General features: G+C 40.9%; 52 non-coding genes across 52 annotated transcripts; 24 read left to right on the top strand and 28 right to left on the bottom strand.

Annotated features, from left to right (window-relative positions):
* Nucleotides 1-104: 104 nt before the first annotated feature.
* Nucleotides 105-177, bottom strand: TRNAM-CAU (transfer RNA methionine (anticodon CAU)). Its single transcript has one exon. It is a non-coding gene; the product is annotated as a tRNA-Met (tRNA).
* Nucleotides 178-292: 115 nt separating this feature from the next.
* TRNAE-UUC (transfer RNA glutamic acid (anticodon UUC)) lies at nt 293-364 on the top strand. Its single transcript has one exon. It is a non-coding gene; the product is annotated as a tRNA-Glu (tRNA).
* A 421-nt stretch (nt 365-785) lies between these two features.
* TRNAM-CAU (transfer RNA methionine (anticodon CAU)) lies at nt 786-858 on the bottom strand. The gene has a single exon. It is a non-coding gene; the product is annotated as a tRNA-Met (tRNA).
* A 115-nt stretch (nt 859-973) lies between these two features.
* On the top strand, nt 974-1,045 carry TRNAE-UUC (transfer RNA glutamic acid (anticodon UUC)). The gene has a single exon. It is a non-coding gene; the product is annotated as a tRNA-Glu (tRNA).
* Nucleotides 1,046-1,472: 427 nt separating this feature from the next.
* On the bottom strand, nt 1,473-1,545 carry TRNAM-CAU (transfer RNA methionine (anticodon CAU)). The gene has a single exon. It is a non-coding gene; the product is annotated as a tRNA-Met (tRNA).
* A 115-nt stretch (nt 1,546-1,660) lies between these two features.
* Nucleotides 1,661-1,732, top strand: TRNAE-UUC (transfer RNA glutamic acid (anticodon UUC)). Its single transcript has one exon. It is a non-coding gene; the product is annotated as a tRNA-Glu (tRNA).
* A 421-nt stretch (nt 1,733-2,153) lies between these two features.
* Nucleotides 2,154-2,226, bottom strand: TRNAM-CAU (transfer RNA methionine (anticodon CAU)). Its single transcript has one exon. It is a non-coding gene; the product is annotated as a tRNA-Met (tRNA).
* Nucleotides 2,227-2,341: 115 nt separating this feature from the next.
* TRNAE-UUC (transfer RNA glutamic acid (anticodon UUC)) lies at nt 2,342-2,413 on the top strand. Its single transcript has one exon. It is a non-coding gene; the product is annotated as a tRNA-Glu (tRNA).
* Nucleotides 2,414-2,834: 421 nt separating this feature from the next.
* On the bottom strand, nt 2,835-2,907 carry TRNAM-CAU (transfer RNA methionine (anticodon CAU)). The gene has a single exon. It is a non-coding gene; the product is annotated as a tRNA-Met (tRNA).
* Nucleotides 2,908-3,521: 614 nt separating this feature from the next.
* On the bottom strand, nt 3,522-3,594 carry TRNAM-CAU (transfer RNA methionine (anticodon CAU)). Its single transcript has one exon. It is a non-coding gene; the product is annotated as a tRNA-Met (tRNA).
* A 115-nt stretch (nt 3,595-3,709) lies between these two features.
* On the top strand, nt 3,710-3,781 carry TRNAE-UUC (transfer RNA glutamic acid (anticodon UUC)). Its single transcript has one exon. It is a non-coding gene; the product is annotated as a tRNA-Glu (tRNA).
* Nucleotides 3,782-4,202: 421 nt separating this feature from the next.
* Nucleotides 4,203-4,275, bottom strand: TRNAM-CAU (transfer RNA methionine (anticodon CAU)). The gene has a single exon. It is a non-coding gene; the product is annotated as a tRNA-Met (tRNA).
* Nucleotides 4,276-4,390: 115 nt separating this feature from the next.
* TRNAE-UUC (transfer RNA glutamic acid (anticodon UUC)) lies at nt 4,391-4,462 on the top strand. Its single transcript has one exon. It is a non-coding gene; the product is annotated as a tRNA-Glu (tRNA).
* A 427-nt stretch (nt 4,463-4,889) lies between these two features.
* On the bottom strand, nt 4,890-4,962 carry TRNAM-CAU (transfer RNA methionine (anticodon CAU)). Its single transcript has one exon. It is a non-coding gene; the product is annotated as a tRNA-Met (tRNA).
* A 115-nt stretch (nt 4,963-5,077) lies between these two features.
* TRNAE-UUC (transfer RNA glutamic acid (anticodon UUC)) lies at nt 5,078-5,149 on the top strand. Its single transcript has one exon. It is a non-coding gene; the product is annotated as a tRNA-Glu (tRNA).
* A 421-nt stretch (nt 5,150-5,570) lies between these two features.
* TRNAM-CAU (transfer RNA methionine (anticodon CAU)) lies at nt 5,571-5,643 on the bottom strand. The gene has a single exon. It is a non-coding gene; the product is annotated as a tRNA-Met (tRNA).
* Nucleotides 5,644-5,758: 115 nt separating this feature from the next.
* Nucleotides 5,759-5,830, top strand: TRNAE-UUC (transfer RNA glutamic acid (anticodon UUC)). Its single transcript has one exon. It is a non-coding gene; the product is annotated as a tRNA-Glu (tRNA).
* A 427-nt stretch (nt 5,831-6,257) lies between these two features.
* TRNAM-CAU (transfer RNA methionine (anticodon CAU)) lies at nt 6,258-6,330 on the bottom strand. The gene has a single exon. It is a non-coding gene; the product is annotated as a tRNA-Met (tRNA).
* Nucleotides 6,331-6,445: 115 nt separating this feature from the next.
* Nucleotides 6,446-6,517, top strand: TRNAE-UUC (transfer RNA glutamic acid (anticodon UUC)). Its single transcript has one exon. It is a non-coding gene; the product is annotated as a tRNA-Glu (tRNA).
* A 421-nt stretch (nt 6,518-6,938) lies between these two features.
* TRNAM-CAU (transfer RNA methionine (anticodon CAU)) lies at nt 6,939-7,011 on the bottom strand. Its single transcript has one exon. It is a non-coding gene; the product is annotated as a tRNA-Met (tRNA).
* A 115-nt stretch (nt 7,012-7,126) lies between these two features.
* Nucleotides 7,127-7,198, top strand: TRNAE-UUC (transfer RNA glutamic acid (anticodon UUC)). Its single transcript has one exon. It is a non-coding gene; the product is annotated as a tRNA-Glu (tRNA).
* Nucleotides 7,199-7,619: 421 nt separating this feature from the next.
* On the bottom strand, nt 7,620-7,692 carry TRNAM-CAU (transfer RNA methionine (anticodon CAU)). Its single transcript has one exon. It is a non-coding gene; the product is annotated as a tRNA-Met (tRNA).
* A 115-nt stretch (nt 7,693-7,807) lies between these two features.
* TRNAE-UUC (transfer RNA glutamic acid (anticodon UUC)) lies at nt 7,808-7,879 on the top strand. Its single transcript has one exon. It is a non-coding gene; the product is annotated as a tRNA-Glu (tRNA).
* A 422-nt stretch (nt 7,880-8,301) lies between these two features.
* TRNAM-CAU (transfer RNA methionine (anticodon CAU)) lies at nt 8,302-8,374 on the bottom strand. The gene has a single exon. It is a non-coding gene; the product is annotated as a tRNA-Met (tRNA).
* Nucleotides 8,375-8,489: 115 nt separating this feature from the next.
* On the top strand, nt 8,490-8,561 carry TRNAE-UUC (transfer RNA glutamic acid (anticodon UUC)). Its single transcript has one exon. It is a non-coding gene; the product is annotated as a tRNA-Glu (tRNA).
* Nucleotides 8,562-8,982: 421 nt separating this feature from the next.
* Nucleotides 8,983-9,055, bottom strand: TRNAM-CAU (transfer RNA methionine (anticodon CAU)). Its single transcript has one exon. It is a non-coding gene; the product is annotated as a tRNA-Met (tRNA).
* A 115-nt stretch (nt 9,056-9,170) lies between these two features.
* On the top strand, nt 9,171-9,242 carry TRNAE-UUC (transfer RNA glutamic acid (anticodon UUC)). Its single transcript has one exon. It is a non-coding gene; the product is annotated as a tRNA-Glu (tRNA).
* Nucleotides 9,243-9,663: 421 nt separating this feature from the next.
* On the bottom strand, nt 9,664-9,736 carry TRNAM-CAU (transfer RNA methionine (anticodon CAU)). The gene has a single exon. It is a non-coding gene; the product is annotated as a tRNA-Met (tRNA).
* A 115-nt stretch (nt 9,737-9,851) lies between these two features.
* TRNAE-UUC (transfer RNA glutamic acid (anticodon UUC)) lies at nt 9,852-9,923 on the top strand. Its single transcript has one exon. It is a non-coding gene; the product is annotated as a tRNA-Glu (tRNA).
* A 421-nt stretch (nt 9,924-10,344) lies between these two features.
* TRNAM-CAU (transfer RNA methionine (anticodon CAU)) lies at nt 10,345-10,417 on the bottom strand. Its single transcript has one exon. It is a non-coding gene; the product is annotated as a tRNA-Met (tRNA).
* A 115-nt stretch (nt 10,418-10,532) lies between these two features.
* TRNAE-UUC (transfer RNA glutamic acid (anticodon UUC)) lies at nt 10,533-10,604 on the top strand. The gene has a single exon. It is a non-coding gene; the product is annotated as a tRNA-Glu (tRNA).
* A 422-nt stretch (nt 10,605-11,026) lies between these two features.
* On the bottom strand, nt 11,027-11,099 carry TRNAM-CAU (transfer RNA methionine (anticodon CAU)). Its single transcript has one exon. It is a non-coding gene; the product is annotated as a tRNA-Met (tRNA).
* A 359-nt stretch (nt 11,100-11,458) lies between these two features.
* On the bottom strand, nt 11,459-11,531 carry TRNAM-CAU (transfer RNA methionine (anticodon CAU)). The gene has a single exon. It is a non-coding gene; the product is annotated as a tRNA-Met (tRNA).
* A 115-nt stretch (nt 11,532-11,646) lies between these two features.
* On the top strand, nt 11,647-11,718 carry TRNAE-UUC (transfer RNA glutamic acid (anticodon UUC)). The gene has a single exon. It is a non-coding gene; the product is annotated as a tRNA-Glu (tRNA).
* Nucleotides 11,719-12,007: 289 nt separating this feature from the next.
* TRNAM-CAU (transfer RNA methionine (anticodon CAU)) lies at nt 12,008-12,080 on the bottom strand. Its single transcript has one exon. It is a non-coding gene; the product is annotated as a tRNA-Met (tRNA).
* A 115-nt stretch (nt 12,081-12,195) lies between these two features.
* On the top strand, nt 12,196-12,267 carry TRNAE-UUC (transfer RNA glutamic acid (anticodon UUC)). Its single transcript has one exon. It is a non-coding gene; the product is annotated as a tRNA-Glu (tRNA).
* Nucleotides 12,268-12,689: 422 nt separating this feature from the next.
* Nucleotides 12,690-12,762, bottom strand: TRNAM-CAU (transfer RNA methionine (anticodon CAU)). The gene has a single exon. It is a non-coding gene; the product is annotated as a tRNA-Met (tRNA).
* A 115-nt stretch (nt 12,763-12,877) lies between these two features.
* On the top strand, nt 12,878-12,949 carry TRNAE-UUC (transfer RNA glutamic acid (anticodon UUC)). Its single transcript has one exon. It is a non-coding gene; the product is annotated as a tRNA-Glu (tRNA).
* Nucleotides 12,950-13,370: 421 nt separating this feature from the next.
* TRNAM-CAU (transfer RNA methionine (anticodon CAU)) lies at nt 13,371-13,443 on the bottom strand. The gene has a single exon. It is a non-coding gene; the product is annotated as a tRNA-Met (tRNA).
* A 115-nt stretch (nt 13,444-13,558) lies between these two features.
* TRNAE-UUC (transfer RNA glutamic acid (anticodon UUC)) lies at nt 13,559-13,630 on the top strand. Its single transcript has one exon. It is a non-coding gene; the product is annotated as a tRNA-Glu (tRNA).
* A 422-nt stretch (nt 13,631-14,052) lies between these two features.
* TRNAM-CAU (transfer RNA methionine (anticodon CAU)) lies at nt 14,053-14,125 on the bottom strand. Its single transcript has one exon. It is a non-coding gene; the product is annotated as a tRNA-Met (tRNA).
* Nucleotides 14,126-14,240: 115 nt separating this feature from the next.
* TRNAE-UUC (transfer RNA glutamic acid (anticodon UUC)) lies at nt 14,241-14,312 on the top strand. Its single transcript has one exon. It is a non-coding gene; the product is annotated as a tRNA-Glu (tRNA).
* Nucleotides 14,313-14,734: 422 nt separating this feature from the next.
* Nucleotides 14,735-14,807, bottom strand: TRNAM-CAU (transfer RNA methionine (anticodon CAU)). The gene has a single exon. It is a non-coding gene; the product is annotated as a tRNA-Met (tRNA).
* Nucleotides 14,808-14,922: 115 nt separating this feature from the next.
* Nucleotides 14,923-14,994, top strand: TRNAE-UUC (transfer RNA glutamic acid (anticodon UUC)). The gene has a single exon. It is a non-coding gene; the product is annotated as a tRNA-Glu (tRNA).
* Nucleotides 14,995-15,416: 422 nt separating this feature from the next.
* TRNAM-CAU (transfer RNA methionine (anticodon CAU)) lies at nt 15,417-15,489 on the bottom strand. The gene has a single exon. It is a non-coding gene; the product is annotated as a tRNA-Met (tRNA).
* Nucleotides 15,490-16,097: 608 nt separating this feature from the next.
* Nucleotides 16,098-16,170, bottom strand: TRNAM-CAU (transfer RNA methionine (anticodon CAU)). The gene has a single exon. It is a non-coding gene; the product is annotated as a tRNA-Met (tRNA).
* Nucleotides 16,171-16,609: 439 nt separating this feature from the next.
* On the bottom strand, nt 16,610-16,682 carry TRNAM-CAU (transfer RNA methionine (anticodon CAU)). The gene has a single exon. It is a non-coding gene; the product is annotated as a tRNA-Met (tRNA).
* Nucleotides 16,683-16,797: 115 nt separating this feature from the next.
* On the top strand, nt 16,798-16,869 carry TRNAE-UUC (transfer RNA glutamic acid (anticodon UUC)). The gene has a single exon. It is a non-coding gene; the product is annotated as a tRNA-Glu (tRNA).
* A 421-nt stretch (nt 16,870-17,290) lies between these two features.
* Nucleotides 17,291-17,363, bottom strand: TRNAM-CAU (transfer RNA methionine (anticodon CAU)). Its single transcript has one exon. It is a non-coding gene; the product is annotated as a tRNA-Met (tRNA).
* A 115-nt stretch (nt 17,364-17,478) lies between these two features.
* TRNAA-UGC (transfer RNA alanine (anticodon UGC)) lies at nt 17,479-17,550 on the top strand. The gene has a single exon. It is a non-coding gene; the product is annotated as a tRNA-Ala (tRNA).
* Nucleotides 17,551-17,971: 421 nt separating this feature from the next.
* TRNAM-CAU (transfer RNA methionine (anticodon CAU)) lies at nt 17,972-18,044 on the bottom strand. The gene has a single exon. It is a non-coding gene; the product is annotated as a tRNA-Met (tRNA).
* Nucleotides 18,045-18,159: 115 nt separating this feature from the next.
* Nucleotides 18,160-18,231, top strand: TRNAE-UUC (transfer RNA glutamic acid (anticodon UUC)). The gene has a single exon. It is a non-coding gene; the product is annotated as a tRNA-Glu (tRNA).
* Nucleotides 18,232-18,747: the final 516 nt, after the last annotated feature.

The following is an 18,747-nucleotide window of genomic DNA, read 5'->3' as shown; positions in this document are numbered from 1 at the left end:
CAGTTCCAATAGGTGTTCAGGCAACTTTATCAGAAACAGAGTTTAATTCTCAAATTCCAATGCACTCTTGTGAGGACAAAAGTCATGACAGACATCAAAAAGAATGCCCTGTGTGAGGCTTGAACTCACGACCTTCAGATTATGAGACTGACGCGCTACCTACTGCGCTAACAAGGCAACTTCTTGGTTGTGTTTGGTTTCAACAAGGTACTGCACTTAGCATGAATAAATGTACACTGTCGGCAAGACAAATTTTGCTTGTATGAAACATTGAATTCAGTAGCTTTCAGCTTCCCATATGGTCTAGCGGTCAGGATTCCTGGTTTTCACCCAGGCGGCCCGGGTTCGACTCCCGGTATGGGAATGGAACCTTATTGTTAATTCAAGAGAGAATCAAAAGCATCGGAGCAAAAAAACTTCTGTTTGGTGTACTTCCAATTGCACATGTGATGCACTGCTTCCAGTTGCGACAAGTTTTTGGAATACTGATATGTCATCACGATTGTCCTTGACTCAAGACTTGTAACATTTCCAGATGTCTTGGAACTGCATGAGAAATGGAATTGTGGCTCACTAAGAACAAAAATTATGAAAAAGACCAGAACAATGCTTTATGCCCCCTTTTTTCCTCTATTACACAAATTTCCAGAACAAAGTCCTATTCAACAAGGAAAATGCCGTCAGTTCCAATAGGTGTTCAGGCAACTTTATCAGAAACAGAGTTTAATTCTCAAATTCCAATGCACTCTTGTGAGGACAAAAGTCATGACAGACATCAAAAAGAATGCCCTGTGTGAGGCTTGAACTCACGACCTTCAGATTATGAGACTGACGCGCTACCTACTGCGCTAACAAGGCAACTTCTTGGTTGTGTTTGGTTTCAACAAGGTACTGCACTTAGCATGAATAAATGTACACTGTCGGCAAGACAAATTTTGCTTGTATGAAACATTGAATTCAGTAGCTTTCAGCTTCCCATATGGTCTAGCGGTCAGGATTCCTGGTTTTCACCCAGGCGGCCCGGGTTCGACTACCGGTATGGGAATGGAACCTTATTGTTAATTCAAGAGAGAATCAAAAGCATCGGAGCAAAAAAACTTCAGTTTGGTGTACTTCCAATTGGCAGTGCACATGTGATGCACTGCTTCCAGTTGCGACAAGTTTTTGGAATACTGATATGTCATCACGATTGTCCTTGACTCAAGACTTGTAACATTTCCAGATGTCTTGGAACTGCATGAGAAATGGAATTGTGGCTCACTAAGAACAAAAATTATGAAAAAGACCAGAACAATGCTTTATGCCCCCTTTTTTCCTCTATTACACAAATTTCCAGAACAAAGTCCTATTCAACAAGGAAAATGCCGTCAGTTCCAATAGGTGTTCAGGCAACTTTATCAGAAACAGAGTTTAATTCTCAAATTCCAATGCACTCTTGTGAGGACAAAAGTCATGACAGACATCAAAAAGAATGCCCTGTGTGAGGCTTGAACTCACGACCTTCAGATTATGAGACTGACGCGCTACCTACTGCGCTAACAAGGCAACTTCTTGGTTGTGTTTGGTTTCAAAAAGGTACTGCACTTAGCATGAATAAATGTACACTGTCGGCAAGACAAATTTTGCTTGTATGAAACATTGAATTCAGTAGCTTTCAGCTTCCCATATGGTCTAGCGGTCAGGATTCCTGGTTTTCACCCAGGCGGCCCGGGTTCGACTCCCGGTATGGGAATGGAACCTTATTGTTAATTCAAGAGAGAATCAAAAGCATCGGAGCAAAAAAACTTCTGTTTGGTGTACTTCCAATTGCACATGTGATGCACTGCTTCCAGTTGCGACAAGTTTTTGGAATACTGATATGTCATCACGATTGTCCTTGACTCAAGACTTGTAACATTTCCAGATGTCTTGGAACTGCATGAGAAATGGAATTGTGGCTCACTAAGAACAAAAATTATGAAAAAGACCAGAACAATGCTTTATGCCCCCTTTTTTCCTCTATTACACAAATTTCCAGAACAAAGTCCTATTCAACAAGGAAAATGCCGTCAGTTCCAATAGGTGTTCAGGCAACTTTATCAGAAACAGAGTTTAATTCTCAAATTCCAATGCACTCTTGTGAGGACAAAAGTCATGACAGACATCAAAAAGAATGCCCTGTGTGAGGCTTGAACTCACGACCTTCAGATTATGAGACTGACGCGCTACCTACTGCGCTAACAAGGCAACTTCTTGGTTGTGTTTGGTTTCAACAAGGTACTGCACTTAGCATGAATAAATGTACACTGTCGGCAAGACAAATTTTGCTTGTATGAAACATTGAATTCAGTAGCTTTCAGCTTCCCATATGGTCTAGCGGTCAGGATTCCTGGTTTTCACCCAGGCGGCCCGGGTTCGACTCCCGGTATGGGAATGGAACCTTATTGTTAATTCAAGAGAGAATCAAAAGCATCGGAGCAAAAAAACTTCTGTTTGGTGTACTTCCAATTGCACATGTGATGCACTGCTTCCAGTTGCGACAAGTTTTTGGAATACTGATATGTCATCACGATTGTCCTTGACTCAAGACTTGTAACATTTCCAGATGTCTTGGAACTGCATGAGAAATGGAATTGTGGCTCACTAAGAACAAAAATTATGAAAAAGACCAGAACAATGCTTTATGCCCCCTTTTTTCCTCTATTACACAAATTTCCAGAACAAAGTCCTATTCAACAAGGAAAATGCCGTCAGTTCCAATAGGTGTTCAGGCAACTTTATCAGAAACAGAGTTTAATTCTCAAATTCCAATGCACTCTTGTGAGGACAAAAGTCATGACAGACATCAAAAAGAATGCCCTGTGTGAGGCTTGAACTCACGACCTTCAGATTATGAGACTGACGCGCTACCTACTGCGCTAACAAGGCAACTTCTTGGTTGTGTTTGGTTTCAACAAGGTACTGCACTTAGCATGAATAAATGTACACTGTCGGCAAGACAAATTTTGCTTGTATGAAACATTGAATTCAGTAGCTTTCAGCTTCCCATATGGTCTAGCGGTCAGGATTCCTGGTTTTCACCCAGGCGGCCCGGGTTCGACTATCGGTATGGGAATGGAACCTTATTGTTAATTCAAGAGAGAATCAAAAGCATCGGAGCAAAAAAACTTCAGTTTGGTGTACTTCCAATTGGCAGTGCACATGTGATGCACTGCTTCCAGTTGCGACAAGTTTTTGGAATACTGATATGTCATCACGATTGTCCTTGACTCAAGACTTGTAACATTTCCAGATGTCTTGGAACTGCATGAGAAATGGAATTGTGGCTCACTAAGAACAAAAATTATGAAAAAGACCAGAACAATGCTTTATGCCCCCTTTTTTCCTCTATTACACAAATTTCCAGAACAAAGTCCTATTCAACAAGGAAAATGCCGTCAGTTCCAATAGGTGTTCAGGCAACTTTATCAGAAACAGAGTTTAATTCTCAAATTCCAATGCACTCTTGTGAGGACAAAAGTCATGACAGACATCAAAAAGAATGCCCTGTGTGAGGCTTGAACTCACGACCTTCAGATTATGAGACTGACGCGCTACCTACTGCGCTAACAAGGCAACTTCTTGGTTGTGTTTGGTTTCAAAAAGGTACTGCACTTAGCATGAATAAATGTACACTGTCGGCAAGACAAATTTTGCTTGTATGAAACATTGAATTCAGTAGCTTTCAGCTTCCCATATGGTCTAGCGGTCAGGATTCCTGGTTTTCACCCAGGCGGCCCGGGTTCGACTCCCGGTATGGGAATGGAACCTTATTGTTAATTCAAGAGAGAATCAAAAGCATCGGAGCAAAAAAACTTCTGTTTGGTGTACTTCCAATTGCACATGTGATGCACTGCTTCCAGTTGCGACAAGTTTTTGGAATACTGATATGTCATCACGATTGTCCTTGACTCAAGACTTGTAACATTTCCAGATGTCTTGGAACTGCATGAGAAATGGAATTGTGGCTCACTAAGAACAAAAATTATGAAAAAGACCAGAACAATGCTTTATGCCCCCTTTTTTCCTCTATTACACAAATTTCCAGAACAAAGTCCTATTCAACAAGGAAAATGCCGTCAGTTCCAATAGGTGTTCAGGCAACTTTATCAGAAACAGAGTTTAATTCTCAAATTCCAATGCACTCTTGTGAGGACAAAAGTCATGACAGACATCAAAAAGAATGCCCTGTGTGAGGCTTGAACTCACGACCTTCAGATTATGAGACTGACGCGCTACCTACTGCGCTAACAAGGCAACTTCTTGGTTGTGTTTGGTTTCAACAAGGTACTGCACTTAGCATGAATAAATGTACACTGTCGGCAAGACAAATTTTGCTTGTATGAAACATTGAATTCAGTAGCTTTCAGCTTCCCATATGGTCTAGCGGTCAGGATTCCTGGTTTTCACCCAGGCGGCCCGGGTTCGACTACCGGTATGGGAATGGAACCTTATTGTTAATTCAAGAGAGAATCAAAAGCATCGGAGCAAAAAAACTTCAGTTTGGTGTACTTCCAATTGGCAGTGCACATGTGATGCACTGCTTCCAGTTGCGACAAGTTTTTGGAATACTGATATGTCATCACGATTGTCCTTGACTCAAGACTTGTAACATTTCCAGATGTCTTGGAACTGCATGAGAAATGGAATTGTGGCTCACTAAGAACAAAAATTATGAAAAAGACCAGAACAATGCTTTATGCCCCCTTTTTTCCTCTATTACACAAATTTCCAGAACAAAGTCCTATTCAACAAGGAAAATGCCGTCAGTTCCAATAGGTGTTCAGGCAACTTTATCAGAAACAGAGTTTAATTCTCAAATTCCAATACACTCTTGTGAGGACAAAAGTCATGACAGACATCAAAAAGAATGCCCTGTGTGAGGCTTGAACTCACGACCTTCAGATTATGAGACTGACGCGCTACCTACTGCGCTAACAAGGCAACTTCTTGGTTGTGTTTGGTTTCAAAAAGGTACTGCACTTAGCATGAATAAATGTACACTGTCGGCAAGACAAATTTTGCTTGTATGAAACATTGAATTCAGTAGCTTTCAGCTTCCCATATGGTCTAGCGGTCAGGATTCCTGGTTTTCACCCAGGCGGCCCGGGTTCGACTCCCGGTATGGGAATGGAACCTTATTGTTAATTCAAGAGAGAATCAAAAGCATCGGAGCAAAAAAACTTCTGTTTGGTGTACTTCCAATTGCACATGTGATGCACTGCTTCCAGTTGCGACAAGTTTTTGGAATACTGATATGTCATCACGATTGTCCTTGACTCAAGACTTGTAACATTTCCAGATGTCTTGGAACTGCATGAGAAATGGAATTGTGGCTCACTAAGAACAAAAATTATGAAAAAGACCAGAACAATGCTTTATGCCCCCTTTTTTCCTCTATTACACAAATTTCCAGAACAAAGTCCTATTCAACAAGGAAAATGCCGTCAGTTCCAATAGGTGTTCAGGCAACTTTATCAGAAACAGAGTTTAATTCTCAAATTCCAATGCACTCTTGTGAGGACAAAAGTCATGACAGACATCAAAAAGAATGCCCTGTGTGAGGCTTGAACTCACGACCTTCAGATTATGAGACTGACGCGCTACCTACTGCGCTAACAAGGCAACTTCTTGGTTGTGTTTGGTTTCAACAAGGTACTGCACTTAGCATGAATAAATGTACACTGTCGGCAAGACAAATTTTGCTTGTATGAAACATTGAATTCAGTAGCTTTCAGCTTTCCATATGGTCTAGCGGTCAGGATTCCTGGTTTTCACCCAGGCGGCCCGGGTTCGACTCCCGGTATGGGAATGGAACCTTATTGTTAATTCAAGAGAGAATCAAAAGCATCGGAGCAAAAAAACTTCAGTTTGGTGTACTTCCAATTGACAGTGCACATGTGATGCACTGCTTCCAGTTGCGACAAGTTTTTGGAATACTGATATGTCATCACGATTGTCCTTGACTCAAGACTTGTAACATTTCCAGATGTCTTGGAACTGCATGAGAAATGGAATTGTGGCTCACTAAGAACAAAAATTATGAAAAAGACCAGAACAATGCTTTATGCCCCCTTTTTTCCTCTATTACACAAATTTCCAGAACAAAGTCCTATTCAACAAGGAAAATGCCGTCAGTTCCAATAGGTGTTCAGGCAACTTTATCAGAAACAGAGTTTAATTCTCAAATTTCAATGCACTCTTGTGAGGACAAAAGTCATGACAGACATCAAAAAGAATGCCCTGTGTGAGGCTTGAACTCACGACCTTCAGATTATGAGACTGACGCGCTACCTACTGCGCTAACAAGGCAACTTCTTGGTTGTGTTTGGTTTCAACAAGGTACTGCACTTAGCATGAATAAATGTACACTGTCGGCAAGACAAATTTTGCTTGTATGAAACATTGAATTCAGTAGCTTTCAGCTTCCCATATGGTCTAGCGGTCAGGATTCCTGGCTTTCACCCAGGCGGCCCGGGTTCGACTCCCGGTATGGGAATGGAACCTTATTGTTAATTCAAGAGAGAATCAAAAGCATCGGAGCAAAAAAACTTCTGTTTGGTGTACTTCCAATTGCACATGTGATGCACTGCTTCCAGTTGCGACAAGTTTTTGGAATACTGATATGTCATCACGATTGTCTTTGACTCAAGACTTGTAACATTTCCAGATGTCTTGGAACTGCATGAGAAATGAAATTGTGGCTCACTAAGAACAAAAATTATGAAAAAAACAGAACAATGCTTTATGCCCCCTTTTTTCCCTCTATTACACAAATTTCCAGAACAAAGTCCTATTCAACAAGGAAAATGCCGTCAGTTCCAATAGGTGTTCAGGCAACTTTATCAGAAACAGAGTTTAATTCTCAAATTCCAATGCACTCTTGTGAGGACAAAAGTCATGACAGACATCAAAAAGAATGCCCTGTGTGAGGCTTGAACTCACGACCTTCAGATTATGAGACTGACGCGCTACCTACTGCGCTAACAAGGCAACTTCTTGGTTGTGTTTGGTTTCAACAAGGTACTGCACTTAGCATGACTAAATGTACACTGTCGGCAAGACAAATTTTGCTTGTATGAAACATTGAATTCAGTAGCTTTCAGCTTCCCATATGGTCTAGCGGTCAGGATTTCTGGTTTTCACCCAGGCGGCCTGGGTTCGACTCCCGGTATGGGAATGGAACCTTATTGTTAATTCAAGAGAGAATCAAAAGCATCGGAGCAAAAAAACTTCTGTTTGGTGTACTTCCAATTGCACATGTGATGCACTACTTCCAGTTGCGACAAGTTTTTGGAATACTGATATGTCATCACGATTGTCCTTGACTCAAGACTTGTAACATTTCCAGATGTCTTGGAACTGCATGAGAAATGGAATTGTGGCTCACTAAGAACAAAAATTATGAAAAAAAAAAGAACAATGCTTTATGCCCCCTTTTTTCCTCTATTACACAAATTTCCAGAACAAAGTCCTATTCAACAAGGAAAATGCCGTCAGTTCCAATAGGTGTTCAGGCAACTTTATCAGAAACAGAGTTTAATTCTCAAATTCCAATGCACTCTTGTGAGGACAAAAGTCATGACAGACATCAAAAAGAATGCCCTGTGTGAGGCTTGAACTCACGACCTTCAGATTATGAGACTGACGCGCTACCTACTGCGCTAACAAGGCAACTTCTTGGTTGTGTTTGGTTTCAAAAAGGTACTGCACTTAGCATGAATAAGTGTACACTGTCGGCAAGACAAATTTTGCTTGTATGAAACATTGAATTCAGTAGCTTTCAGCTTCCCATATGGTCTAGCGGTCAGGATTCCTGGTTTTCACCCAGGCGGCCCGGGTTCGACTCCCGGTATGGGAATGGAACCTTATTGTTAATTCAAGAGAGAATCAAAAGCATCGGAGCAAAAAAACTTCTGTTTGGTGTACTTCCAATTGCACATGTGATGCACTGCTTCCAGTTGCGACAAGTTTTTGGAATACTGATATGTCATCACGATTGTCCTTGACTCAAGACTTGTAACATTTCCAGATGTCTTGGAACTGCATGAGAAATGGAATTGTGGCTCACTAAGAACAAAAATTATGAAAAAAAAACAGAACAATGCTTTATGCACCCTTTTTTCCTCTATTACACAAATTTCCAGAACAAAGTCCTATTCAACAAGGAAAATGCCGTCAGTTCCAATAGGTGTTCAGGCAACTTTATCAGAAACAGAGTTTAATTCTCAAATTCCAATGCACTCTTGTGAGGACAAAAGTCATGACAGACATCAAAAAGAATGCCCTGTGTGAGGCTTGAACTCACGACCTTCAGATTATGAGACTGACGCGCTACCTACTGCGCTAACAAGGCAACTTCTTGGTTGTGTTTGGTTTCAAAAAGGTACTGCACTTAGCATGAATAAATGTACACTGTCGGCAAGACAAATTTTGCTTGTATGAAACATTGAATTCAGTAGCTTTCAGCTTCCCATATGGTCTAGCGGTCAGGATTCCTGGTTTTCACCCAGGCGGCCCGGGTTCGACTCCCGGTATGGGAATGGAACCTTATTGTTAATTCAAGAGAGAATCAAAAGCATCGGAGCAAAAAAACTTCTGTTTGGTGTACTTCCAATTGCACATGTGATGCACTGCTTCCAGTTGCGACAAGTTTTTGGAATACTGATATGTCATCACGATTGTCCTTGACTCAAGACTTGTAACATTTACAGATGTCTTGGAACTGCATGAGAAATGGAATTGTGGCTCACTAAGAACAAAAATTATGAAAAAGACCAGAACAATGCTTTATGCCCCCTTTTTTCCTCTATTACACAAATTTCCAGAACAAAGTCCTATTCAACAAGGAAAATGCCGTCAGTTCCAATAGGTGTTCAGGCAACTTTATCAGAAACAGAGTTTAATTCTCAAATTCCAATGCACTCTTGTGAGGACAAAAGTCATGACAGACATCAAAAAGAATGCCCTGTGTGAGGCTTGAACTCACGACCTTCAGATTATGAGACTGACGCGCTACCTACTGCGCTAACAAGGCAACTTCTTGGTTGTGTTTGGTTTCAACAAGGTACTGCACTTAGCATGAATAAATGTACACTGTCGGCAAGACAAATTTTGCTTGTATGAAACATTGAATTCAGTAGCTTTCAGCTTCCCATATGGTCTAGCGGTCAGGATTTCTGGTTTTCACCCAGGCGGCCCGGGTTCGACTCCCGGTATGGGAATGGAACCTTATTGTTAATTCAAGAGAGAATCAAAAGCATCGGAGCAAAAAAACTTCTGTTTGGTGTACTTCCAATTGCACATGTGATGCACTACTTCCAGTTGCGACAAGTTTTTGGAATACTGATATGTCATCACGATTGTCCTTGACTCAAGACTTGTAACATTTCCAGATGTCTTGGAACTGCATGAGAAATGGAATTGTGGCTCACTAAGAACAAAAATTATGAAAAAAAACAGAACAATGCTTTATGCCCCCTTTTTTCCTCTATTACACAAATTTCCAGAACAAAGTCCTATTCAACAAGGAAAATGCCGTCAGTTCCAATAGGTGTTCAGGCAACTTTATCAGAAACAGAGTTTAATTCTCAAATTCCAATGCACTCTTGTGAGGACAAAAGTCATGACAGACATCAAAAAGAATGCCCTGTGTGAGGCTTGAACTCACGACCTTCAGATTATGAGACTGACGCGCTACCTACTGCGCTAACAAGGCAACTTCTTGGTTGTGTTTGGTTTCAACAAGGTACTGCACTTAGCATGAATAAATGTACACTGTCGGCAAGACAAATTTTGCTTGTATGAAACATTGAATTCAGTAGCTTTCAGCTTCCCATATGGTCTAGCGGTCAGGATTTCTGGTTTTCACCCAGGCGGCCCGGGTTCGACTCCCGGTATGGGAATGGAACCTTATTGTTAATTCAAGAGAGAATCAAAAGCATCGGAGCAAAAAAACTTCTGTTTGGTGTACTTCCAATTGCACATGTGATGCACTACTTCCAGTTGCGACAAGTTTTTGGAATACTGATATGTCATCACGATTGTCCTTGACTCAAGACTTGTAACATTTCCAGATGTCTTGGAACTGCATGAGAAATGGAATTGTGGCTCACTAAGAACAAAAATTATGAAAAAAAACAGAACAATGCTTTATGCCCCCTTTTTTCCTCTATTACACAAATTTCCAGAACAAAGTCCTATTCAACAAGGAAAATGCCGTCAGTTCCAATAGGTGTTCAGGCAACTTTATCAGAAACAGAGTTTAATTCTCAAATTCCAATGCACTCTTGTGAGGACAAAAGTCATGACAGACATCAAAAAGAATGCCCTGTGTGAGGCTTGAACTCACGACCTTCAGATTATGAGACTGACGCGCTACCTACTGCGCTAACAAGGCAACTTCTTGGTTGTGTTTGGTTTCAACAAGGTACTGCACTTAGCATGAATAAATGTACACTGTCGGCAAGACAAATTTTGCTTGTATGAAACATTAAATTCAGTAGCTTTCAGCTTCCCATATGGTCTAGCGGTCAGGATTCCTGGTTTTCACCCAGGCGGCCCGGGTTCGACTCCCGGTATGGGAATGGAACCTTATTGTTAATTCAAGAGAGAATCAAAAGCATCGGAGCAAAAAAACTTCTGTTTGGTGTACTTCCAATTGCACATGTGATGCACTGCTTCCAGTTGCGACAAGTTTTTGGAATACTGATATGTCATCACGATTGTCTTTGACTCAAGACTTGTAACATTTCCAGATGTCTTGGAACTGCATGAGAAATGAAATTGTGGCTCACTAAGAACAAAAATTATGAAAAAAAACAGAACAATGCTTTATGCCCCCTTTTTTCCCTCTATTACACAAATTTCCAGAACAAAGTCCTATTCAACAAGGAAAATGCCGTCAGTTCCAATAGGTGTTCAGGCAACTTTATCAGAAACAGAGTTTAATTCTCAAATTCCAATGCACTCTTGTGAGGACAAAAGTCATGACAGACATCAAAAAGAATGCCCTGTGTGAGGCTTGAACTCACGACCTTCAGATTATGAGACTGACGCGCTACCTACTGCGCAAACAAGGCAACTTCTTGGTTGTGTTTGGTTTCAAAAAGGTACTGCACTTAGCATGAATAAATGTACACTGTCGGCAAGACAAATTTTGCTTGTATGAAACATTGAATTCAGTAGCTTTCAGCTTCCCATATGGTCTAGCGGTCAGGATTCCTGGTTTTCACCCAGGCGGCCCGGGTTCGACTCCCGGTATGCTTTATGCCCCCTTTTTTCCTCTATTACACAAATTTCCAGAACAAAGTCCTATTCAACAAGGAAAATGCCGTCAGTTCCAATAGGTGTTCAGGCAACTTTATCAGAAACAGAGTTTAATTCTCAAATTCCAATGCACTCTTGTGAGGACAAAAGTCATGACAGACATCAAAAAGAATGCCCTGTGTGAGGCTTGAACTCACGACCTTCAGATTATGAGACTGACGCGCTACCTACTGCGCTAACAAGGCAACTTCTTGGTTGTGTTTGGTTTCAACAAGGTACTGCACTTAGCATGAATAAATGTACACTGTCGGCAAGACAAATTTTGCTTGTATGAAACATTGAATTCAGTAGCTTTCAGCTTCCCATATGGTCTAGCGGTCAGGATTCCTGGTTTTCACCCAGGCGGCCCGGGTTCGACTCCCGGTATGGGAATGGAACCTTATTGTTAATTCAAGAGAGAATCAAAAGCATCGGAGCAAAAAAACTTCTGGTTGGTGTACTTCCAATTGCACATGTGATGCACTGCTTCCAGTTGCGACAAGTTTTTGGAATACTGATATGTCATCACGATTGTCCTTGACTCAAGACTTGTAACATTTCCAGATGTCTTGGAACTGCATGAGAAATGAAATTGTGGCTCACTAAGAACAAAAATTATGAAAAAAAACAGAACAATGCTTTATGCCCCCTTTTTTCCCTCTATTACAGACATCAAAAAGAATGCCCTGTGTGAGGCTTGAACTCACGACCTTCAGATTATGAGACTGACGCGCTACCTACTGCGCTAACAAGGCAACTTCTTGGTTGTGTTTGGTTTCAACAAGGTACTGCACTTAGCATGAATAAATGTACACTGTCGGCAAGACAAATTTTGCTTGTATGAAACATTGAATTCAGTAGTTTTCAGCTTCCCATATGGTCTAGCGGTCAGGATTCCTGGTTTTCACCCAGGCGACCCGGGTTCGACTCCCGGTATGGGAATGGAACCTTATTGTTAATTCAAGAGAGAATCAAAAGCATCGGAGCAAAAAAACTTCTGTTTGGTGTACTTCCAATTGCACATGTGATGCACTGCTTCCAGTTGCGACAAGTTTTTGGAATACTGATATGTCATCACGATTGTCTTTGACTCAAGACTTGTAACATTTCCAGATGTCTTGGAACTGCATGAGAAATGAAATTGTGGCTCACTAAGAACAAAAATTATGAAAAAAAACAGAACAATGCTTTATGCCCCCTTTTTTCCCTCTATTACACAAATTTCCAGAACAAAGTCCTATTCAACAAGGAAAATGCCGTCAGTTCCAATAGGTGTTCAGGCAACTTTATCAGAAACAGAGTTTAATTCTCAAATTCCAATGCACTCTTGTGAGGACAAAAGTCATGACAGACATCAAAAAGAATGCCCTGTGTGAGGCTTGAACTCACGACCTTCAGATTATGAGACTGACGCGCTACCTACTGCGCTAACAAGGCAACTTCTTGGTTGTGTTTGGTTTCAAAAAGGTACTGCACTTAGCATGAATAAATGTACACTGTCGGCAAGACAAATTTTGCTTGTATGAAACATTGAATTCAGTAGCTTTCAGCTTCCCATATGGTCTAGCGGTCAGGATTCCTGGTTTTCACCCAGGCGGCCCGGGTTCGACTCCCGGTATGGGAATGGAACCTTATTGTTAATTCAAGAGAGAATCAAAAGCATCGGAGCAAAAAAACTTCTGTTTGGTGTACTTCCAATTGCACATGTGATGCACTGCTTCCAGTTGCGACAAGTTTTTGGAATACTGATATGTCATCACGATTGTCCTTGACTCAAGACTTGTAACATTTCCAGATGTCTTGGAACTGCATGAGAAATGGAATTGTGGCTCGCTAAGAACAAAAATTATGAAAAAAAAACAGAACAATGCTTACGCCCCCTTTTTTCCTCTATTACACAAATTTCCAGAACAAAGTCCTATTCAACAAGGAAAATGCCGTCAGTTCCAATAGGTGTTCAGGCAACTTTATCAGAAACAGAGTTTAATTCTCAAATTCCAATGCACTCTTGTGAGGACAAAAGTCATGACAGACATCAAAAAGAATGCCCTGTGTGAGGCTTGAACTCACGACCTTCAGATTATGAGACTGACGCGCTACCTACTGCGCTAACAAGGCAACTTCTTGGTTGTGTTTGGTTTCAACAAGGTACTGCACTTAGCATGAATAAATGTACACTGTCGGCAAGACAAATTTTGCTTGTATGAAACATTGAATTCAGTAGCTTTCAGCTTCCCATATGGTCTAGCGGTCAGGATTCCTGGTTTTCACCCAGGCGGCCCGGGTTCGACTCCCGGTATGGGAATGGAACCTTATTGTTAATTCAAGAGAGAATCAAAAGCATCGGAGCAAAAAAACTTCTGGTTGGTGTACTTCCAATTGCACATGTGATGCACTGCTTCCAGTTGCGACAAGTTTTTGGAATACTGATATGTCATCACGATTGTCCTTGACTCAAGACTTGTAACATTTCCAGATGTCTTGGAACTGCATGAGAAATGAAATTGTGGCTCACTAAGAACAAAAATTATGAAAAAAAACAGAACAATGCTTTATGCCCCCTTTTTTCCCTCTATTACACAAATTTCCAGAACAAAGTCCTATTCAACAAGGAAAATGCCATCAGTTCCAATAGGTGTTCAGGCAACTTTATCAGAAACAGAGTTTAATTCTCAAATTCCAATGCACTCTTGTGAGGACAAAAGTCATGACAGACATCAAAAAGAATGCCCTGTGTGAGGCTTGAACTCACGACCTTCAGATTATGAGACTGACGCGCTACCTACTGCGCTAACAAGGCAACTTCTTGGTTGTGTTTGGTTTCAACAAGGTACTGCACTTAGCATGAATAAATGTACACTGTCGGCAAGACAAATTTTGCTTGTATGAAACATTGAATTCAGTAGCTTTCAGCTTCCCATATGGTCTAGCGGTCAGGATTCCTGGTTTTCACCCAGGCGGCCCGGGTTCGACTCCCGGTATGGGAATGGAACCTTATTGTTAATTCAAGAGAGAATCAAAAGCATCGGAGCAAAAAAACTTCTGTTTGGTGTACTTCCAATTGCACATGTGATGCACTGCTTCCAGTTGCGACAAGTTTTTGGAATACTGATATGTCATCACGATTGTCCTTGACTCAAGACTTGTAACATTTCCAGATGTCTTGGAACTGCATGAGAAATGAAATTGTGGCTCACTAAGAACAAAAATTATGAAAAAAAACAGAACAATGCTTTATGCCCCCTTTTTTCCCTCTATTACACAAATTTCCAGAACAAAGTCCTATTCAACAAGGAAAATGCCGTCAGTTCCAATAGGTGTTCAGGCAACTTTATCAGAAACAGAGTTTAATTCTCAAATTCCAATGCACTCTTGTGAGGACAAAAGTCATGACAGACATCAAAAAGAATGCCCTGTGTGAGGCTTGAACTCACGACCTACAGATTATGAGACTGACGCGCTACCTACTGCGCTAACAAGGCAACTTCTTGGTTGTGTTTGGTTTCAACAAGGTACTGCACTTAGCATGAATAAATGTACACTGTCGGCAAGACAAATTTTGCTTGTATGAAACATTGAATTCAGTAGCTTTCAGCTTCCCATATGGTCTAGCGGTCAGGATTCCTGGTTTTCACCCAGGCGGCCCGGGTTCGACTCCCGGTATGGGAATGGAACCTTATTGTTAATTCAAGAGAGAATCAAAAGCATCGGAGCAAAAAAACTTCTGTTTGGTGTACTTCCAATTGCACATGTGATGCACTGCTTCCAGTTGCGACAAGTTTTTGGAATACTGATATGTTATCACGATTGTCCTTGACTCAAGACTTGTAACATTTCCAGATGTCTTGGAACTGCATGAGAAATGAAATTGTGGCTCACTAAGAACAAAAATTATGAAAAAAAACAGAACAATGCTTTATGCCCCCTTTTTTCCCTCTATTACACAAATTTCCAGAACAAAGTCCTATTCAACAAGGAAAATGCCATCAGTTCCAATAGGTGTTCAGGCAACTTTATCAGAAACAGAGTTTAATTCTCAAATTCCAATGCACTCTTGTGAGGACAAAAGTCATGACAGACATCAAAAAGAATGCCCTGTGTGAGGCTTGAACTCACGACCTTCAGATTATGAGACTGACGCGCTACCTACTGCGCTAACAAGGCAACTTCTTGGATGTGTTTGGTTTCAACAAGGTACTGCACTTAGCATTAATAAATGTACACTGTCGGCAAGACAAATTTTGCTTGAATGAAACATTGAAGTCAGTAGCTTTCAGCTTCCCATATGGTCTAGCGGTCAGGATTCCTGGTTTTCACCCAGGCGGCCCGGGTTTGCCTCCCGGTATGCGAATGGAACCTTATTGTTAATTCAAGAGAGAATCAAAAGCATCGGAGCAAAAAAACTTCTGTTTGGTGTACTTCCAATTGCACATGTGATGCACTGCTTCCAGTTGCGACAAGTTTTTGGAATACTGATATGTCATCACGATTGTCCTTGACTCAAGACTTGTAACATTTCCAGATGTCTTGGAACTGCATGAGAAATGGAATTGTGGCTCACTAAGAACAAAAATTATGAAAAAAAACAGAACAATGCTTTATGCCCCCTTTTTTCCTCTATTACACAAATTTCCAGAACAAAGTCCTATTCAACAAGGAAAATGCCGTCAGTTCCAATAGGTGTTCAGGCAACTTTATCAGAAACAGAGTTTAATTCTCAAATTCCAATGCACTCTTGTGAGGACAAAAGTCATGACAGACATCAAAAAGAATGCCCTGTGTGAGGCTTGAACTCACGACCTTCAGATTATGAGACTGACGTGCTACCTACTGCGCTAACAAGGCAACTTCTTGGTTGTGTTTGGTTTCAACAAGGTACTGCACTTAGCATGAATAAATGTACACTGTCGGCAAGACAAATTTTGCTTGTATGAAACATTGAATTCAGTAGCTTTGCTTCCAGTTGCGACAAGTTTTTGGAATACTGATATGTCATCACGATTGTCCTTGACTCAAGACTTGTAACATTTCCAGATGTCTTGGAACTGCATGAGAAATGGAATTGTGGCTCACTAAGAACAAAAATTATGAAAAAAAACAGAACAATGCTTTATGCCCCCTTTTTTCCTCTATTACACAAATTTCCAGAACAAAGTCCTATTCAACAAGGAAAATGCTGTCAGTTCCAATAGGTGTTCAGGCAACTTTATCAGAAACAGAGTTTAATTCTCAAATTCCAATGCACTCTTGTGAGGACAAAAGTCATGACAGACATCAAAAATAATGCCCTGTGTGAGGCTTGAACTCACGACTTTCAGATTATGAGACTGACGCGCTACCTACTGCGCTAACAAGGCAACTTCTTGGTTGCGTTTGGTTTCAACAAGGTACTGCACTTAGCATGAATAAATGTACACTGTCGGCAAGACAAATTTTGCTTGTATGAAACATTGCATTCAGTAGCTTTCAGCTTCCCATATGGTCTAGCGGTCAGGATTCCTGGTTTTCACCCAGGCGGCCCGGGTTCGACTCCCGGTATGGGAATGGAACCTTATTGTTAATTCAAGAGAGAATCAAAAGCATCGGAGCAAAAAAACTTCTGTTTGGTGTACTTCCAATTGCACATGTGATGCACTGCTTCCAGTTGCGACAAGTTTTTGGAATACTGATATGTCATCACGATTGTCCTTGACTCAAGACTTGTAACATTTCCAGATGTCTTGGAACTGCATGAGAAATGGAATTGTGGCTCACTAAGAACAAAAATTATGAAAAAAAACAGAACAATGCTTTATGCCCCCTTTTTTCCTCTATTACACAAATTTCCAGAACAAAGTCCTATTCAACAAGGAAAATGCCGTCAGTTCCAATAGGTGTTCAGGCAACTTTATCAGAAACAGAGTTTAATTCTCAAATTCCAATGCACTCTTGTGAGGACAAAAGTCATGACAGACATAAAAAATAATGCCCTGTGTGAGGCTTGAACTCACGACTTTCAGATTATGAGACTGACGCGCTACCTACTGCGCTAACAAGGCAACTTCTTGGTTGCGTTTGGTTTCAACAAGGTACTGCACTTAGCATGAATAAATGTACACTGTCGGCAAGACAAATTTTGCTTGTATGAAACATTGCATTTAGTAGCTTTCAGCTTCCCATATGGTCTAGCGGTCAGGATTCCTGGTTTGCACCCAGGCGGCCCAGGTTCGACTCCCGGTATGGGAATGGAACCTTATTGTTAATTCAAGAGAGAATCAAAAGCATCGGAGCAAAAAAACTTCTGTTTGGTGTACTTCCAATTGCACATGTGATGCACTGCTTCCAGTTGCGACAAGTTTTTGGAATACTGATATGTCATCACGATTGTCCTTGACTCAAGACTTGTAACATTTCCAGATGTCTTGGAACTGCATGAGAAATGGAATTGTGGCTCACTAAGAACAAAAATTATGAAAAAAAACAGAACAATGCTTTATGCCCCCTTTTTTCCTCTATTACACAAATTTCCAGAACAAAGTCCTATTCAACAAGGAAAATGCCGTCAGTTCCAATAGGTGTTCAGGCAACTTTATCAGAAACAGAGTTTAATTCTCAAATTCCAATGCACTCTTGTGAGGACAAAAGTCATGACAGACATAAAAAATAATGCCCTGTGTGAGGCTTGAACTCACGACTTTCAGATTATGAGACTGATGCGCTACCTACTGCGCTAACAAGGAAACTTCTTGGTTGTGTTTGGTTTCAACAAGGTACTGCACTTAGCATGAATAAATGTACACTGTCGGCAAGACAAATTTTGCTTGTATGAAACATTGCATTCAGTAGCTTTCAGCTTCCCGTATGGTCTAGCGGTCAGGATTCCTGGTTTTCACCCAGGCGGCCCGGGTTCGACTCCCGGTATGGGAATGGAACCTTATTGTTAATTCAAGAGAGAATCAAAAGCATCGGAGCAAAAAACTTCTGTTTGGTGTACTTCCAATTGCACATGTGATGCACTGCTTCCAGTTGCGACAAGTTTTTGGAATACTGATATGTCATCACGATTGTCCTTGACTCAAGACTTGTAACATTTCCAGATGTCTTGGAGCTGCATGAGAAATGGAATTGTGGCTCACTAAGAACAAAAATTATGAAAAAAAACAGAACAATGCTTTATGCCCCCTTTTTTCCTCTATTACACAAATTTCCAGAACAAAGTCCTATTCAACAAGGCAAATGCCGTCAGTTCCAATAGGTGTTCAGGCAACTTTATCAGAAACAGAGTTTAATTCTCAAATTCCAATGCACTCTTGTGAGGACAAATGTCATGACAGACATCAAAACTAGACTATCAAGAATTGCAAGGTTTAATCAATTACAAGGTTTAATCACTATAGACTTATCTTCTTTGAGGCTCTTTATAGCATCTCTTTCCTTCTTATT

The sequence above is a fragment of the Crinia signifera genome, chromosome 4, assembly GCF_055691185.1.
Source record: "Crinia signifera chromosome 4, ASM5569118v1, whole genome shotgun sequence".
Classification (NCBI taxonomy): domain Eukaryota; kingdom Metazoa; phylum Chordata; class Amphibia; order Anura; family Myobatrachidae; genus Crinia; species Crinia signifera.
The sequence above is the reverse complement of the archived record's forward strand: the minus strand, read 5'-3'. Positions and strand labels throughout refer to the sequence as shown.